Source organism: Cygnus olor, chromosome 2, assembly GCF_009769625.2.
Source record: "Cygnus olor isolate bCygOlo1 chromosome 2, bCygOlo1.pri.v2, whole genome shotgun sequence".
NCBI lineage: Eukaryota > Metazoa > Chordata > Aves > Anseriformes > Anatidae > Cygnus > Cygnus olor.
The window spans coordinates 156,853,888-156,871,767 of record NC_049170.1 but is presented as its reverse complement, the minus strand read 5'-3'; the positions used below and the strand labels follow the sequence as shown (position 1 = coordinate 156,871,767).

At 40.2% G+C, this 17,880-nt stretch overlaps 1 protein-coding gene across 4 annotated transcripts in view; it reads left to right on the top strand.

Annotated features, from left to right (window-relative positions):
• Positions 1-17,880, top strand: part of PTK2 (protein tyrosine kinase 2) — a 203,894-nt gene that overhangs the window by 28,818 nt on the left and 157,196 nt on the right. For all 4 annotated transcript variants that reach the window (XM_040547367.1, XM_040547366.1, XM_040547365.1 and 1 more), the window contains exon 3: positions 13,421-13,447. The gene's annotated coding sequence lies outside the window, so the exon portion shown is untranslated. The remainder of the gene's footprint in view (positions 1-13,420; positions 13,448-17,880) is intronic.

Genomic DNA, 17,880 nt, shown 5'->3' with positions numbered 1-17,880 from the left:
ATAAAGTGCAGGTGTTTTTATGTCTTTGAATTACTTTAATCTGCTAGGAATAAATAGCATTTCGTACATGATAATGCAAAAAACTAGATCATGGCTTAATAAAAGTACCTTTTTTAATGTTGCCAAGGTTAAATGTGCATGAAACAACTGTCAGTTCTGTTCTTCATAATTGCTCTGACCAAGTGTAATTCTTTCTTCTTGCTGTTGGTGAAATTTGGTGGCATCCAGCAGACAAAGTTGGGTAAGGAGCAGAGAAGGCTGAATAGATATTTTTGCTGATCTTTCTTCCATAACTAGTTAATTATTCCATTATTACTTATGCTTCTGTTATCAGCTATTCAATTAGTTAATTTACTAATTAACGGAAAAGGAAAAGCTTTTTAGAGAATACTCCTTGAATAGCTTGTCCTTGTTAGGAAGATGTGAGCTGTTATTGTTGCTCTTTTCATGTTGTTTGATGGTTGGTTGGCTTTTTTGGGCAACCAGTGATGGCATAACCAATAAACTGTAATATTAGCGAAGAATTCTAAAAAGCTTATCGTTGTCTTTTCTTGATGTAGCGGCCACAATAAAGCCTGTAATTTCTTACACATCGTATTGTGCTAGGGAAGATGTACGTTATGTTGTCTTTCAGCCCTCATTGCTGAGGAGAAAGCACACATCTTTTCTGTATGCTTCTTTGCAGTCTTGAATTTTTTTTTTGTGTAGAAAACACTTGTTCACCATGACCAACCTACACGTGACTGTACCAAGTGTGCTTCTATAATTAGGATCTGTGGCCCTTCTCTATTTATCCTTCAAGGAAGACATGGTCTCCTTATTTATGCCAATGTGTGTTCTAGCTTGCTAATAAGGAATCATTATACATCAGCAGTATGTATAATCAGCATTAGTATTACATCTTACATATCAACTAAGCAAGTTCAAGAAAGATGTGATTGTACGAGTGTATACGCTGTATGATCCCTTTGCATAAAGGGAGGAAAGCTGTTACTGAAATATTTGACTATGTACTCTTTAAGCGAAACAGTACTGTTTCTGAACATCAGCAGAAATAGTAAACTTCAGACTGACTTCTTTAGGGGCATTTTGTGTCAGAAAAATATTTTTTCTGCAAAATCAAGTCCAGATACAAACTGTGGTAGACAGTCAATTTTAAATAGACCTGTAACATTCTAGTATTTCAATAGTTCTCAATATAAGGTAAGTTGGAGTTATGTAGGGACCATAGCAATCTTTAGCGAAGAAAATAATGATCACTTTTCATGAACACTACTCCATCAGGATTCCTTTCCCCGCTGCTGCCCTTCAGGTTGGCCTGTTAATTATTTGTGAGGAAAATCAGTCTGACAGCGCCGAAGGCAGAAGCGTCTACTTCATCATACAGATAGCGGCAGGGCTACAGTGTGATGAGAAGAGCTGCCCCTCAGAGAGCCAGCTCCCGTCTCGATGCCATACCCCTGGGGGTACGTACCCTTGGGGCTGCCCAGTAGGTAGGCATCATCCTGCAGCACGTCCACGTCCAGCTTCGTGACCTTCTCCATGGGCCTCCATGCATTCTGCTATGTCAACTGCCGTTGCCTTTCATTGTTTTGGGGGATAATCAGATTAAATCCCACCTTGATACGTTTTTGAGGAGGATTGTGAGCTGATTGTCTCATCAGAGACAACAGGGATTTGGATCTGGAACTCGTTCAGTTCTGAGCCATGCGTTTATCCAACTTGCCGTGGCCTGGAACCTACACGGGAGAAATAAAATATATATAAACTAAGAGTTGTCTTTGTCCTTGTTCCATCTCTGTAATGTCAGTGGAGTCTGCATAGCATCAAATATTTTATGCAGCTTGACTTTAAATATTGCAGTCATGGCTTGTGTAGGAGGCACAGTCTGAGTTAGCTGCTGGGGAGGTAATTACAGCGTTAACCAAAAAACCCACAGCTTTTGTAGACCCAGGATTGAGTCTACAGAATATAGAGTTTGTAGCATATCTGATGTTTATCTGCCTCCCAAGATGGTAGTGAGTCTTGAATCTTTCTGCAAGTATTTCTGGTGGTCTTAATCTGCTTTATGCCAGAGGCAGAGAGAAATAATGCATTCAATTTTGTCAAATTGAGTTTTTACTGCGCATTTAAATTGATTAAATAACGCAGCAGATTAAAGGGAGAAATACTATCTTAAATTGCATTTCAGGACCGATAGCATCTTAATGATGCTAAGCTGAAGTTTTTTCAGTGGGCTTGTGGATATGAGAACCCATTAATCATGCATGCTAGACTTTGGGTGCTACTGTATTAGAAATAAACTGGCTTGCTCACTTGGCTGATGTGAGTAATGGCCACGTTTGGAAGTTGCTGCAAACAGAAGATGGAAGCCGCACGCACGTTGTGTTCTGTCAAGCCAACTGGGGCTCTTGTTTGATCGTGTTCTTGCCGAGAACAGACGTGTTGGGGGTTTTCCTTTGACACGAACAACAGTGTCTTTCGAGAGTCGCTCTCCGACAGCTACATGACAGAGCCAATTAGGAGAAGAAAGCCTGTCTCGTGTTGTGTACTGAAATCCTTCTGGCTGCAGCCTTGTTCCCCCACCACCCTTTTTTTCTTCTTAATCTAGTTTTCATCAGTCATCTATTGGTGTCTTTGTCCTGGTGTATGTGTGTATTTCCTTGTCGTGTTTCTCTGCATGTAGGTCCCCCCTACCTCACCTGTCATCTTTTTTTTTTGCTGTCTTAATTTGTTCTCCATTTCTCTTTCCAGCTGGAAAACTATATATAGTATAAAAGGTGACAGAAGCAGAGCTGAAGCTAGGGGAAAAACTTCTCCCTAGCATCTACCTTGCATGAAGGGGGAACCAGCCTACACAAATGCAGTTATTATTAAACATAGCCCCCCCCCCAAATGTTTTATGTTTTAAATGAATGTATAGTGTATGGCTCAGACTATTCTTTTACTTATTCTTTTACTATTTCCTGATCTGCCATCTTTATTTCTTTCACCTATTTAAGACCTTGACATAGGAGCTGTGCTTTTTTGGCTTAAAATAATTATGCATGTTTGTGTAACTATAGAAATAATAATGAAAATTAACAAGAAAAACATTACCGTATGTTGTCTAGTCTCTGACAAATAATTTAACCTAGGTGGTTCTTGAAACAACCTTCCTTTCTTTGTGATCTAGGTCTTAAAAAGCTTGTTGTTATATATATTTTATAGCACCAGCATTGCGTTTTGCAGCATGTTGTGCCTCCCAACAGCAAAGTGGTTCGAAGGCTTGTAATCTGTGTCCCTAGTAAGAAATGCTAAGGCTTGCTGAAATAACATTAAAGGAGTCATCCTTATGCCTGTGGTGGTAAATTTATTGGAAGCCTGTCTGGCATGCTGAGCAGGCTGCCTTCGGTTCCCTGTTATTTCGTCCGTTGTTAGGACCACGAAGCTGTTATGTCTCGCTGGAGGAGCAATTTCCCGTTGCAAAAGCCCTAAGCCATGTGCTTGTGGAAATGCCCGTTCATTGTAGAGATGTTATGCTTTGAGAATCAGCTCTAAGTGTAGCTAAGGTTTTCTCTTTTCTCCGTCCATAGTATCACTCTTAAGCTAAGTAAGCCATCAGTATTCTCATTAAAATAGATTTAATTTTGTGCATTGGAGCAGGCTTCTGTACAGAGCAAAACTTTTGCAGCTGCTGTCAAGCTTCCTTTGAATGCCTTGCAGGAATCCCATTGAAATGAATAAAACTCTTATTTTTGGCACTAGGTAAGTTAGTCTTTTCATGCATTAACTACATAACAGCCCTTTTTAGGTAGGTGCAACGCGTGAGCAGAGATGATAAGATGTTAAACTCCTGACAAACTGCTGTGTGTGTGTTCTTCCACTGAAACGTTGTCTCTTGAATTTCTTTACTTCTCCTTCCCTCCGTGCCAGTTGCATTGATTTCCTTCAGCCTTCTTTCACTCAAATGTCCTGTAACTTTAATTCTAGCTTCAGAAAAACTGCCGGAACAATGGAATCCGTGTGTGGGCCATAGCCATGGAAACAGCATAATTTTACAGTGGTGGAACATGAAGGGAAATGACTCTCCCAACTTTCTAAGAATTTAAGTCTTTTCCCAAAAAAAAAAAAAAAAAAAAAAAGGCTTGCAAAATACCATTCCGGTATTCAGAAAAGAAATTTTCGGTGTTTTTTTTTTTTTTTTTTTACGGTGTTGGTCTTTTACTCTGTCTTCTTAACCAATTATCCTTAGAAAACCAAGAGAACAATATTCTTGCACATTGTTTTCTGGGATCTCTGGCTCTGGGGGAATTATTTTTGAGTTTCCTGCCTTGAAATACTTTCTTCTAATTATCTTCCATTATTTTTGTGTCCTTGGTGTTCACTTCTGTACCCCAAAATATATATATATTATTCTGAAGCATCTCCATGGTCGTACTGAGTTCCTGTTATACCTGCAGCAGCTGTTCTGGCATGCAGTGCTGGTTTGTATTTTAGCACAAGAATTACAAAATCCTGTCACCTTTTGAAAATGTGGGTGACTTGTGTTGGAACACCGCATGTCACGAGGCCATCATGTAAAATGACAAGGGAGGGAATTTTAATCATAGGAGGCAATGTCAAGCCTATGTTTAAAAAGAAAAAAATCCTCTAAACGTATTGCTTTCAGGAAGAAACACTCTGTAGTACAAATGAGGAGGGGAGAGGTAGATGTGTGTAGAGTACAAGTCTGCTGTTTTCCCTAAGCTTGCCTGAGGGCCTGAATTGGTTGGTTCATAAAAATGTCACAGGATTTTCACCAGGATTACATGATCACAGGTCAGTGCTGGAGACACTCCTGATATATCTGAACCACTGCCAGCACACAGGTGTCCCTCCTTACACATCCTAAACATTTTTAAAGTTTCCTGGGCTTGTTCGGAGTTAAGCACAATCTCTTTTTGCTATAAGCCACGAAAATATAAGATCATTCCTATAACGTAGGTGACCTACCCTCCAAACAGTGCTTCCAGTTGAGTAGGCATCCCTGCAGGTCAGCCCTAAAGCCTGTGGGTGCCCTACATCTGCACAGAGCTGTGGTGGGGACTTCAGGACCACGAGAGACCCTGCTGGATGAGACCGGTGATTCTGCAGCCCAGTGTCGTGCTTCAGTGACAACAAAACATGCTGTTTAAATGCTTTATGGATGTTCCAGTCCCTTGGAACTCGCTGAAGCTACCTGCTTCTGTGCAGGCACTTGAGGAAGCTCGCTGCCAGTTGTGCTCCTGTCTGTCTGAAGCTATCTCCAGTACTTCCTTCAGATGCCTCCTACTTCTCATATTGGCAGGATTTGATGAGAAGTGGTGCTGCATCGATACTTTTATTTTTTCCTCTTTACCCTTGCTTGTAAGCTGTGGCTGTACTCTGTGAGTCTCATGTCCTTTCAGCAGGGGGGTCCCAGATTATTTTGTCTGTCCTCACATGGCAGCTGCTCCATCCCTTCCCTGAACCTTCTTCAACTCCAGTATGCATTTTCTCAGGTGCAGAAGCCAGAACCGAATGCAAGATGTCTTATTGTTTTATATAGCAACATTTTTAAGTACCACATTTTCAGTGCCCTTCCTAATGATACGCAATGCTTTATTGCCTTTTTGTTGTTGTTGTTGGCTCTCGCCCTTGTTGGAGCTGATGATTTCAGAGAAAACAGTCAGCAGTGACTCAGACTTCCTCCTGCAGTTGGAACTGCAGAAAGTGTAAGTGGTAAGTGTGATTGAGGTATTGCTCAGAAAATTTTCCCCTAGATGCATTACATCACATCTATGGCGAAGTACATCTGCTACTTTTTGGTAACTTGCTTCGTTTTGTGAGGTCCTTCTGGAGTTTCTTCCTGGTAGCATGGTATTTGCATACCCCCAAGAGCTTAATGGTACCTGTAGACTTGCAGGTTTGTTATCCATCTTGTTAGGCATAAAACCAACTCTTAGGGGACCTTGCTCCTGAGTCTTTATCCATATCTCTGTTCACCATAGGCAAAAGAGTATTGAGATAAGAATAAATTCTTTGCCTGAGTTGTTCTGTAACTCTGTAAGTAATGCTAATGATCCCATCTGCCCTGAGTAACCATGGAGTTTTTTGTGCTTGTAACCTCCTTGAATATAGCTTCCACCATTTTTTTTTCATTTAATTTCTTATCACTTAGTATGCCTGCTCTAAAATTTGGCCACCAGTGGCTGGATAGGTAGCTCTGTGGATACGCTCAATTACATTGTGCAAATTAATTTAAAGTTTTCAGGTGCATGCTCTTTTAGATGAGGGCAGAATTCAGCTGAAATGAAGGAAAATGCAAGTGGGTTACTCAGCATCTCAATGGGAATTTGGGCTTTTTTTTTTTAATTCAAAAAACTAGCATTCAACAACCAAGCCAAGTGATTTACGAGGAGCGTCTCCTTCAGTGGGAGAGGGGTAATTGTTATTGGAAACTGTTGAAAGACTTTTGTAGATGCTGTAAACTAAGGAGACTAAACATTGCTTTTGTTTTTAAATCACAGTAGGTGAGAAGCAGAAGGCAGGTACAAGCAGAAGGTTGGGGGCAGTGAGAAGAATACCATAGTTAATTAGCTATGGATTTGTCAATTTGTCAGTTATGGAAATAAATATAAACTGAACACGTTCCTGAGTTATAGGACAAGTTGACGCTTGTGTTTCTGCCATAGGATATTTTGCTTATGCATTATATTGTTTTAAGCTGTCTGAAGTATGGCAGATAGGTGGTGATGATACCGTAAATATATCATACTTGTTCTGTCAACCAAACCATCTCAAAAAAAAAAAAAAAAAAAAGGTAATGTTCTGTGCAGTATGGCAGTTGGTCTTCTAATTTTTCCTTACCTTAATTTTGTGTTGCATTTACGATTCAGAGACAACAGCTTGCATTAAAACTAATAAATTGTAAAACAGACCTTCTCGAAATACAATACAGAATGTGCACATTTCCTGAGGAGGGTCTAATAGCAGTTCATTCTTGGCTGTTCGCTCATTAACCTTTTCAACAGACGTAGATGAAAGCATTAAGTCATTACTGCTGATATTCACAGTTGAAACAAGGATTTAAACAAAGTTAATAAAGCATTACAGCGCAACCTGGGTCTCTTACGAAGTAGGGTTGAAAACAAAAGCCGTGTGGTTTTATACACTGAATTTCCTCTGATTTGGTGAAAGGACAAAAAGTGTGGGCAAGTTGGGTGAATGGAAGAGTCTGTCCTATATTATTCGGCTGTTTCTATGCTTAAGGCAAATGCAATAAATACGTCAATGGGGGAAAAACTAAAAACACCACCGGCTTGCTTAGACTGTGGGTGACGTACAAATACTGTGTCAGGTACTGGTATCCGCAAATCAGAGGTGCTACTAAAAGCAAAAATAGTGTGAGATCTGTAAGGATGATCGAAGGTTTAGAGAAATGGGCCTCTATAGTGAAACGCTTCTGTCTCTCATTCTGTGCAGCTAATGTAAAAAGAGTTCTCATTGAGTTGATCTTTAACCTAAAATTGCCTTAATGGGAAATGATATAATAAAGGGCTGCTACCATTCAGCTCTGCAGACTGCTGAATTAGAAGTAGGTTAGATTGAGGTTAGAAATAAGGTATGAACTTTCAACAGTGAATGAAAATATATGGAAAAATTAACCATTGGTTACTGTAGATTTTGCATGGGAATTTAATCATGTTGTAAAAACTCCTTAACGGCTTTTCCTTACTGGATATGCTGCAAGAATGAATTAATCATAGTTCCAGTGTCTTTGCCTGATGGATCAGATGGCCATGGAGAAATAAAAGAATCATAGAATATCCCAATTGGAAGGGACCAACAAGTCCCCACAAGTTGAGTTGGATCATTGAGTCCAACTCCTGGGTCCCCAAAGGACCACCCAAAAAAATCAGACCATATTTCTGAGAGTGTTGTCCAAACGCTTCTCGATCTCCATCAGTCTCAGGCCTGTCCCAGTGCCCGACCACCTCTGGGTGCAGAACCTTTCCCTAACACCCAGCCTGACCCTCCCCTGTCCCAGCTCCATGCCGTTCCCTCGGGTCCTGTCGCTGTCCCCAGAGAGCAGAGCTCAGCACCTGCCCCTCCGCTCCCCTCGTGAGGGAGCTGCAGGCCGCCATGAGGCCTCCCCTGGGCCTGCTCTGCTCTGGGCTGAACAAACCAAGGGATCTTTACGTAGAAAGAAATTAAGTTTGTTAGATGTGACCTTCCCCTGGTGAATCCATGTTGGCTCTCACCAATGATTGCGTTGTCCTTCAGGTGTTTTTCACAAATTCCTTGAGTTAACTCATTTTCAATAAATCCTTGAGCTTCACAACAAATGTCAATTTATGATGTTTTCTTAAGGTTGTTTGTGTTCTCTGCTTAATTGTTTACACTTTAAAAATGAAAACCTAGACAATGAAATCTAAGCTTCATCAAAGATTAGGGGAGCATCCATCCACAAGGCCCCTTTGCCTGTCAGCAAGCAGTAGGAAGAGAGGCTTCAGGGCTGTTGAATGCAGCCTTTGAGGCACCATCGTGCAGGATCAGTCACGGGAAGGCTAAATGCTGAATACGCAAATGTATTCGTAAATGATTTTGGTACCGGTAGGTAAATAAGAAAATTGCATTTGAAGTTGTGGCTGTGATATTCCTCGTTCAACTGGAGGGCTGGTTGCTGAAGGACACGTCCTGCTTCGCTTCCTGGAGCTTGGGAGCTTGTGGTCTGCGGTTCCTCGCATGCTGAGAGCCCATATTCCTCGCAGGAATGAGAGAACAGTTCGTGAACTGAATAGCTGAACACTTTTCAAGGGGATACTGTTAGGTTAGTCTGTTATTGCTACAGTAAAACAGGATTGAATTTCTTGTGGTCGTCTGCTTGCCGCGGCTCTGGAAAGAGATCTGTTCTGCAGCCTGGGTAAGTGTGTGAGCCTCTGTCATGGCCCGTGGAGCCATATTCTCATCTTACCATGGGACAGGAACACAAAGCTCACAAAATATTCCTGTTTTTGATGATTAGATGTTACTCTTGGAAAGAAGGAAGTTAAATTGTGGCTCCATTTCCAAGAAAGCATTTGAGGAAAGTCTGCAGTGCAAAATGCATGGTTTCATTCAAAACAACTTTTTTATTTAAACTTTTTTTTAATTTATTTTTAAAAGAAGTGTTACAAATATATGAATCCCTTGGAGTGCTGGATATCATAGAAAACACTACTTGTTGACTGGATCAGCAAAGCCTGTGTGAGAACTGTACTGCCACAGACCATCCCAACGGGTATAGAAGTAACAGTAGTATTCCTTCTTTAAAATGAAGTCCTTCTGTGAATTCATGTAGGTAATTGATTTACTTAGCAAGATTTTTGGCTGAGGAACTGTATTTCGTAGCACCTCTAACTTTGTTACAGCTTCTTTCCTGTTCTATTATTGTCACCTGTGTCTAGTGTTACAGAAAGTGATTGAAAATGACCTCTTGAAGCCATCTCCTTCATCCTTCCACTATCTATCTAGGATTAAAAACAGTTTTCCTTGAGAAGTAGCTTACCTTTGCTAGGTATATAAAAGGCTGGAAAAAAAAATGGTCTAAAGTTTATTTTTCTTTTTGCCTATGTAATAACTGACAGTTTGTTTCTTTTTAGTAGCGTGGTAAGTAAGAACATAAATGCAGAACGTGACTGATTTGCTTGGAAGTAGCAGTAGAAAGAGAAATATATGAAATCTGAATGTTTTTTAAATACACTTTGAAGAAAATGTTTGGAACAGATGGGAATGTACGATTGGCTCGTGTTACCCAGCTGTAAATGTGGTGCACGTGCCAGTTCATGAGCGTTCAGGAAACGAGTTGCAGGAGACAGGTCAGTGCAAACCTCCAGTGGGGGGGATCCTCACCGACAGAACAGCTCCTGGAAAGGGAAGTAAAATGCTCTTGTCTCTGGACTCTTGCAGTCACACACAAGGTTAGGAGCCTAACTTTTGTTTTCCCTCTTCCTAATCTCAGCAGCGAATGACTTTCTCCTTTATAGAGATGTGAATGGTATAATGTGCTTTGGATTGTGCTGTAATGCAAGGGATTGTAGTGAGCTCAGGTTCCCAGCAGCGACTGATGGGCAGAGGTCTGGCCTGGCAGCCTGGTGTGTGGGGCTGTGTTGTTCTAGTAGGGTGGCAGGGTGAGGTGCTTGCACTCTTGGAAGCATCAAGTGGGGCTGTGTGAGCTCGGCTCCACTCCAGGAAGTGAGAAACGAGGGAAAACTGGGGGGCGAAACTGGGGAGGGGAACTCAAAAAGGGAAATCTTTTTCAGAGCAAAGAAAACAAGTGTGTAAACATGATCTGAAATGAGTAGCTGGCTGAATGCATAGTCTGTTTACTTCTCAGTGAATTAAGTCTTTAAAACGCTGTCAGAACCCACTAGTCTTTTTTCAATGTTAGATGTTAAATGAAAAACTATATTCAGAGAATAAGCTTAAAAAGTTTCAAGCCAGAAAAGATGAGAGTGCACTGGGGAGATGGGGTAGGCCCAACGGTAAGAAACATCATGGAAGTTAATCTTCAAAATTTGTGATGCAACTGCAACTAATAAAAACGCATGAAGATAACGAAGTAACATTTACTGCTGTGGTTCCTGGGTGCACAGTGACCACAAAGCATGGAGCTGGTACTTCTGTTTGCAATCATGACAGTCTTTGCTTCGTTTTTTGCTATTATGAGTTGATGTTTCTTAGCAGTTGCTGTTTTCCAGAGTTAAGATTCATTAGCCTATGGAAGACCTTGGGCTTGATGGAAATCTTTGAAAGATAGGACACAAGCAACTCACTAAGTGCATCGATGCAATTTTCAGTTGACTGATGTGACCTTCAGGCTTCAATTTCTTCTGGCCTACTTGTTTTTAACTCTAGTGTGTGCGTGTCAATTAATCTTGGAAAACAGTCTCGGTATTAGAAGAACGTGGACTTGCAGGAAGCTGCTCAGTATACTTGTCCCGGAGGTGCAGCATCTCTTCACTTTATGCATTTACAGAACTAATTTGCAGTGGAACTTGGAAGTACTAAATCATTACAGTCGTGGACTTCAGTATAGCAGCAGATCTGATCTGGTGGGTCCTAGGGAGGTCGGTGGGACCTACCTGTGCACAGATGCCTTCGCACGGGGATAGCACAGAGGAAGAAGCAACTCAGGAGTTGGGGACAAACACACAAGTATCACAAGCAATTCGTTAAGTTAAAATCACGTGTGTGTCCTAGACACAGAGCTTTCCCTCGAGCTGTTTGAAATTGCTTGGCTAAGTTCAGAGAATGTAAATTAACGTTTTCTGCATATCTCTGTGGTATGATAATGTATTTATCTGGCGGCCGTGTTTACCATTATTTTCTTGGGATCTGCTGTGGAGGCACAAGTAATCAAATGGGCTGCTTCAGGAGCAATAAATGCTGTGATAAAAATTTTCCAGTACATCAAGGGCTATAAGGAAACTTTAATGCAGCTTTTAGTTTTTTATGGTAAATTAAATTTTCAGTTTTCTTTACAAATTTAAGTATAAACAGAATTTAGAGATTAGTTTCCATCACGGTAGAAAAATTAAAATCAAATGTAATGCTTTCTGCTCCGCAGTCTTACTCTAGGTTATTTACTCGAGTGGCTAGGGTTGTTTGTGTGGTCTTAGTGAAAAGCAGAAATTGTTTTGTCTTTATCCAAAAAAAAAGTGGGGGGAAACTATCAAACCTATATGTAAACAGGCAGGCAGAAAGGTGTGACGTTTCTCTTGATTTGTTTAATTTTACAAGTTAATTGTAGCTTCAACATTTTTCTGCCAGAAGGAAGCTCCCTTCCTTGTACACTGATGTGTACTCGATGCAGAAGCTATTGCAGGAGGCGACTTGAGGCTTTTCCTTCCTGCGGTTCGTGCAGCTTCTTCCTGCCTGCCTTTCTCCTATCTAAAGGCATTTCTGACCACATCAGCTTGTTTTGTTCATAAGCAGACAGCATGGTGAGCATCTCTTCGGTGTAACTTAGCTGACTTTCAGACTTTTTGTTCTTCCAGAACAAAGCATGCAATGTTTTCTCTGCTCTTTCGGGTGTCCTGTTGCTATTTTTGTTCGGCATTTTAAGTGTGGTTTAGCTTTGTTTTGCTTCTTCACTGTTTCTCAGAGTACTGAAGTTGGGTTTTGAAATTTTCAGGAGGCTGCCTTTAAGTTTTCCTTCCAAGTGTAATCCTCTTTGGTATTCAAGTTTTGCCATTTTTTGCAGCTGCAAACGTGGCTTATAAATGAAAGCAAGCATGATGTTACGAGTCTGGCAGTGAGAGCAGGGCTACGTTTATTAAGCCTTGTTATTTCTTCTAATAGGTACCAATGCAGTGACCATCTGCCCTGATAATCTCTGAATTTGTTCCAGTTGCTACACCTATTGATGAAGTTCAATTTCCACAGGGCTTTTGTACCCAGAACAGGGATTTTGCTACTCAATATTGCTGTTGCCTTTTGACCAAGCAACTATGTAGACCTTTTTTCATAGTTCAGTTTAGTTTCTTATTTGTTTTCTTCCTACTTTCCCATATTTGTATTTATTTCACTTTTCATTAACCCCTCGATGCTTGTCCCCTGTCCTCATCCTTACTGACTTGGAGTAACTCTTGCTTTCTCATTCTGGGTGGGTTTTAGTTTCTCTTCTGAGCCTGGTCAGCACCTCCAGTCCCATGGACGGATCACATAGATTTGAGATGACAGATGTAGGAAAACCAGGCAGAAGGAAATATAATGAGTTATAATTTATATTATTGCCTGTTCATGTATTTACATTGATGTCTACTCTTTTTAAGGTATCATTTTTTAATATGGTCTATTTAGACTGAACCAGTGGTTTTTGTAAGGTCGACTGTAGTTCAAGACAGCCTTGACTTTTGCTATAAAAATGGTCAGCAACTGCGTCTTGTGCCTCAGACAGTGGCAAAGATCAGTCCTCCTTTCTTGTGGTATTGCTTCTTGTGTTCCAAGCCTGGTCGTTTGTAAGGTTTCTTTGGTAAGGTTTTTATGGTCTTTTCTCTAAAGGGTTAAGAATAAAGAAAATAATAATGCCCTCTTCATATGCCAAGAGTAACCCTGACACTTCTAACACTGAAATTATATAGGTGATAATAGAGAAATGCGTATGTAACATGAATTTGTACATAGTGACTGGTGTTCTGCTGTAATAATTACCCTCACTGCTTAGTAGTGTCATCTTTATCCTTCAATTAGGCGGGCAAAACATAATCTTGTTAATGAACAGGGTGAGACAAGGGAAATGCTTCTGACTTGCAGGTGGCATGCCTAGCAGCTAGCAAATTGCTTCAGATAATGGGCTTTATTAAGCAAGTATAGCTTTGCAGAAAAGTGATTAGGCTGCTTCAGTTGCAGGGCTATTTTTCCTTCTGCTTCTAAATGTATTTCTTTATTGTTACAGATATTTCAAGACATTCCTTGCCAGCAGGTAAGTTCTCTTCTTTCATTTATGTCTTGATGTGACAGCAAGCAGCATTTAGAGGCTTGTTTGCAATACAGCAGTGCTTTTATATAATCAGAGTGTCGGTTCTTACTGGTCCTGCCGTGGCACTTAGTCATGTGGGGACCTGAGGTAATGCTAAGGTCAAAACAAAACCTGTTGAGGTCCAGAGACTTTCACATTCAGATGGTGTATTTTGACAAGAGGAGGAGGTAACTCAAATACATGCAGTTGTTAAATATGCATGTGATGTGGTTAATGTTTAAAACAGCACGGCGTATGATAAAGCTGTCAGAACAACGGTATTGGTGGTGGTGAATCGGAGGGACAGCCTGCAAGGAGGTGGGTGGTGCTTTATGGTTGGCAGGACTTTCCACAGATACTAGCGGGGATGGTAAGGGACAAGTTCATCTGCCCAGGGTTGCAGGTGACTGTGGCAGAGCTGGAAATATTTCTTTGTTAAACCCTGTGTCTCACATCATTGTTCTTTTTTTCCAAAAATAATAATAATTTAAAAACAGTATAAATTGACTAGCGCTGTGGGCCCAAGTGTTTGCCATGGAGCTCAGGATGAGGGTGGTTTTTCATTGTTTGCTCTCACAGTGTTTTGTCTGTGTCCCCCAACGTGAGTAACTGAGGGGACAGCCTCTGTTTGAAACGTGACTTTTCCATTAACAGCGCGGTTTACTCAAAGCTAAGCAAGTTATGGGCTGGATATTTGTTACCAGGCCTGCTGCCTGTTGTCCTTACTCTTGGTTGGTGATTTTCCTAAGTAGCCTTTCTGTTATTTCTTCTTGCTGAAGTATGCTTCATATCTATCCACATAGTGTCTTTATATAGTGAATATCTGAAGTGCAGTGGTATGTATTTATTATGTATATTATTCGGAATCTGCTCTGGAGGTACTTGCTTATTCCCATTTGAATCAAATGACCACTTCAATTAAAAGCTTGACAAATTATCTGTTGTACAGTCTTTCCCCAAGAACTTGAATGTGGCTGCTCTGAGAAGGAATCGTGCTTGCTTGGAGCAGGGAAGAGAGCTCTAAATCTGGAGAAAGTTGTTTTCCTTTCGGGGAAGGTACCTTTAAAAGGATGTGAGAATGCTGAGAGCAGTTGTCAGGAAGGCAAGTACTCGTGGAGGATGCTGCAAAATGTTTGGTGAGGCTGTGGCAAGCTCTGGGTATCGTGTTGTTCTGAGTTTCCATTCGAGACTCAAAGATTTTGTCTGCTGCTGTGAATCTGAGTCACAACGAGATTATTCCTTTCAATTCGTGTATGTGCAGGGGGCTGTCCCAGTTGCAATTCCGAGTGCAATTTTAGCTGTGACATTGAATACTGATAGAGGGCAAATAATTGCCTGGGATTTTGAAATGGTAACCTTTTTCTGCGGTAAGGTGAGGGGATTTTATATAGGCTAGAAAAGCTGTACACTGTAGCTTGACTGTAGCAAGGATTTAACAATACTCACAGGTAAGGAAATTAAGGGAACTTGTTTTAAAAACATACTTAAATTATTGTCAGAAGAAAAGAGTGTGTGAAAGGAGTCCCACAGAGGTCTGACTTGTCCTGTGGTATTACAATAGCTTCATTAATGGCCATGATGGTGGACTTAATGTGCTTATTCAATTTACAAGTGAGAGCAGTATAAAAAGGGCTATATAAATATATATATATATATATATATATAAATATATATAAAGAGCAGTATAAAAAGGCCTCCTGTGTTTTAGTACTCAACTTTGCATCATAATCCATTGGAAGTTTTTTCGGCATTTGAAGACTTTGCAGTTGCAAGGAGGGTATTTAGAATGGTCTTAGTTACAGTGTCTCGTTTAAGGTTGTGTTGCACATAAGTTTGTTGTGGTCAGTGGTATACCGAAGTCATCCGGAAAACTTCCTCTTCACTTCGGTTTCATAACAAACTCTTGTGGTATGAATAATTGCTTGTGTGCTGCTGAAGGTATTGGTTGACTGGCTGCTGGTTAAATCATTACTAGGGAGTTGTCCTACATGAATCTGTGTCACTGCTTTGACGTCTAGGTAACTTGGGTGTTTTATTACCTTTTTAACAGAGTCCATAGATACAATCGTAGAGGGTTTCTGCAATGTGAGCCATTAGGGACTTGGAAGGAAATGTGCTAAAATATCATAATTTCAAAGCCAGATAGAGAACAAAGTGTTCTTGTCTATACGTGAAGCTATCCTTGAATACGAGTGTGTTCGTAGTATGCCTGGAGGAATGAAAGGCTAGCTTCCTTTGGTAAATGCAATTAAACTTTTGTCTGTTTGGCACTGTTGGAATTAAAAATAATCCCTCCTGGATTTTATTCCCCTCTGAATTTGAAACAGGTGATGTAGGTGGCTGTTCTTAAGCCTTGGTCCTTTGTTCTTGATACTGTAGTGCAAATAAGTATTCATTACTAGAATCAAGAAATAGTAAGAAAGCAAGAAAATGTGTATTACGGGACTACATCAGATAGTTACAGAATAATGAGAAATGAGCATATACTGGGTTTCTAGTCGGAAATGGAGCGAAGCATTTTCCCAGAATGGAATCTTAAATGCGGATGTTCTCTCCTTGAAGACTCTCTCCTTCAGAGATACTCTGGTGAGTTGAGTGAAGTGGTGTTCTCCTAGCATAAGGTATTGAAAACTGAATAGGAAATGAAAGCTTGTCTGTGTAGCTGAATTCCAGAGGCGCACTATATTTGAGGTCTCTCCAATGTTTTTGGGTGGATTTTGTGATGTACAGCATAGAATTTAGGTAAGTACCATCCACACAGAGTCATTGTTATCTTGAAATAGTAAATGGCTTTGGAACTAGCTTTAGTTCCATGTGACCAGAAAAAAAAAAACATAAAAATGAAGTGATACGTCTTCAACTCAGCCTAACAATGTTGCTCTTCCTGAATTAAAAAAATGTTTTCCTTCAGTCATTTGTTAGTGTGTTCCTTACAGAAAGCCTGCTGGTGATCCCTTTAGTTAAACCAGATTCATCCCCTGGAACCCTCCACAGAAACACACTGCCTCAAAAAAAACTGCTGCTGCTTTTTCTGTTAGCTACCAGCTATGAGGCAGGGTGTTCAGTGCTGTGCTGTGTAGCCGGATCCTTCTTATCCTAAATCTACACCTGCTGTCTGATATATGTGCATATAGCAACCTGAAATGCAACAATGCTTTTCAGACTAGAGGGGAAAAAAGAAGCAGGGTTACTTTCTATGATGTTAAAAGACAGAAAATTAAAAGTCAGTTTTGAGGAATAGCCAGATGAAGTTGCAGTAGCAAGAACTGACAAATTGATGAAAAGCAGAATTCTTAAAAATAAATGTTCCCGCTTAATACAGTGGGTAATAAATTCTGCAGCGATTATTCATATAGCTGAGAAGAAACTCAGTAATACTAGCAGAGAACTGTTGTCAATGTCGCTGTTTAAAGCACAAATGAATAACCAACTGTGGACTCAAAAGTAAATAAGTACAAAACAGTGGCCTTTTGATTTTTCACTTCGATTCTAAAGAAGTGAATGTGAACTGTGCTAGAGATTGTAGGCAGTTCCTCTCGCTGCTCGTGTCACATTGCCTGTTGTACGGTGCCTAAGGGGGGGTATGCAAGGAAACCTGCATCGTCTGTTTCATTACAGTAGTTTCAATACCTTTGGAAAATCAGGATTTTCTTCAAGGAATTTTTGAAAATTTTATCTAGATTTCTGCTTCTTTTCCAACGGTATTCAATTTACTAAATTAAATAAAACAGTATTAACATTTTAAATGTATTTTTCATATGTTCGTAATATCTCTGGTTGTAATTTTTTACTTTGTGTTTAGATGAGGCACTCATACAAATGAAAAAACAAGGAATTAGCAATTTTCAGTCTATAAAAAGCTAGTGCTGTCATGTCAGAATAGTTGTCTGCATGCCCCTTGAAGTTTGGAAGTCCCAAGAAAGCTTTTTCTTCTTTCGATACAAGTGTACTTTATAATTTTAATTCTTTCTCCACCATTGAGGAATGTGCTATATCTAGACTTCCAAATACTGTATCGCAAAGCTCCTATTCCTTTTGGATGAGAATTATTGCTGATAAAACTTGTCACCTTGAAGAAATTTCCTTTGCCTATTGTATGCTAAATCTTCCTTCTTTAAAATTTTGTTGTGTACTTCTAATAATCTAATTCTCTGTGCTCATAAAATACCTTTTGCTACTGTTATATACCTCTGACACTCGGTAAAGCAATGTATCTATCCTTTGCTGCTGTGAGGTTTCTGGCTTTTTGTATTGAACACTTTTGGGATGTGAGGAGAAGACGACAAAAACTTTGAAATTCAATATTTGCAAGCCTTTTTAATGAAACTTTCTATGCTCATTTTGGCTGCTCTTTTGACACTGCCCTCTCCCACCCTCCCTTTGCCCCCGTCCATATC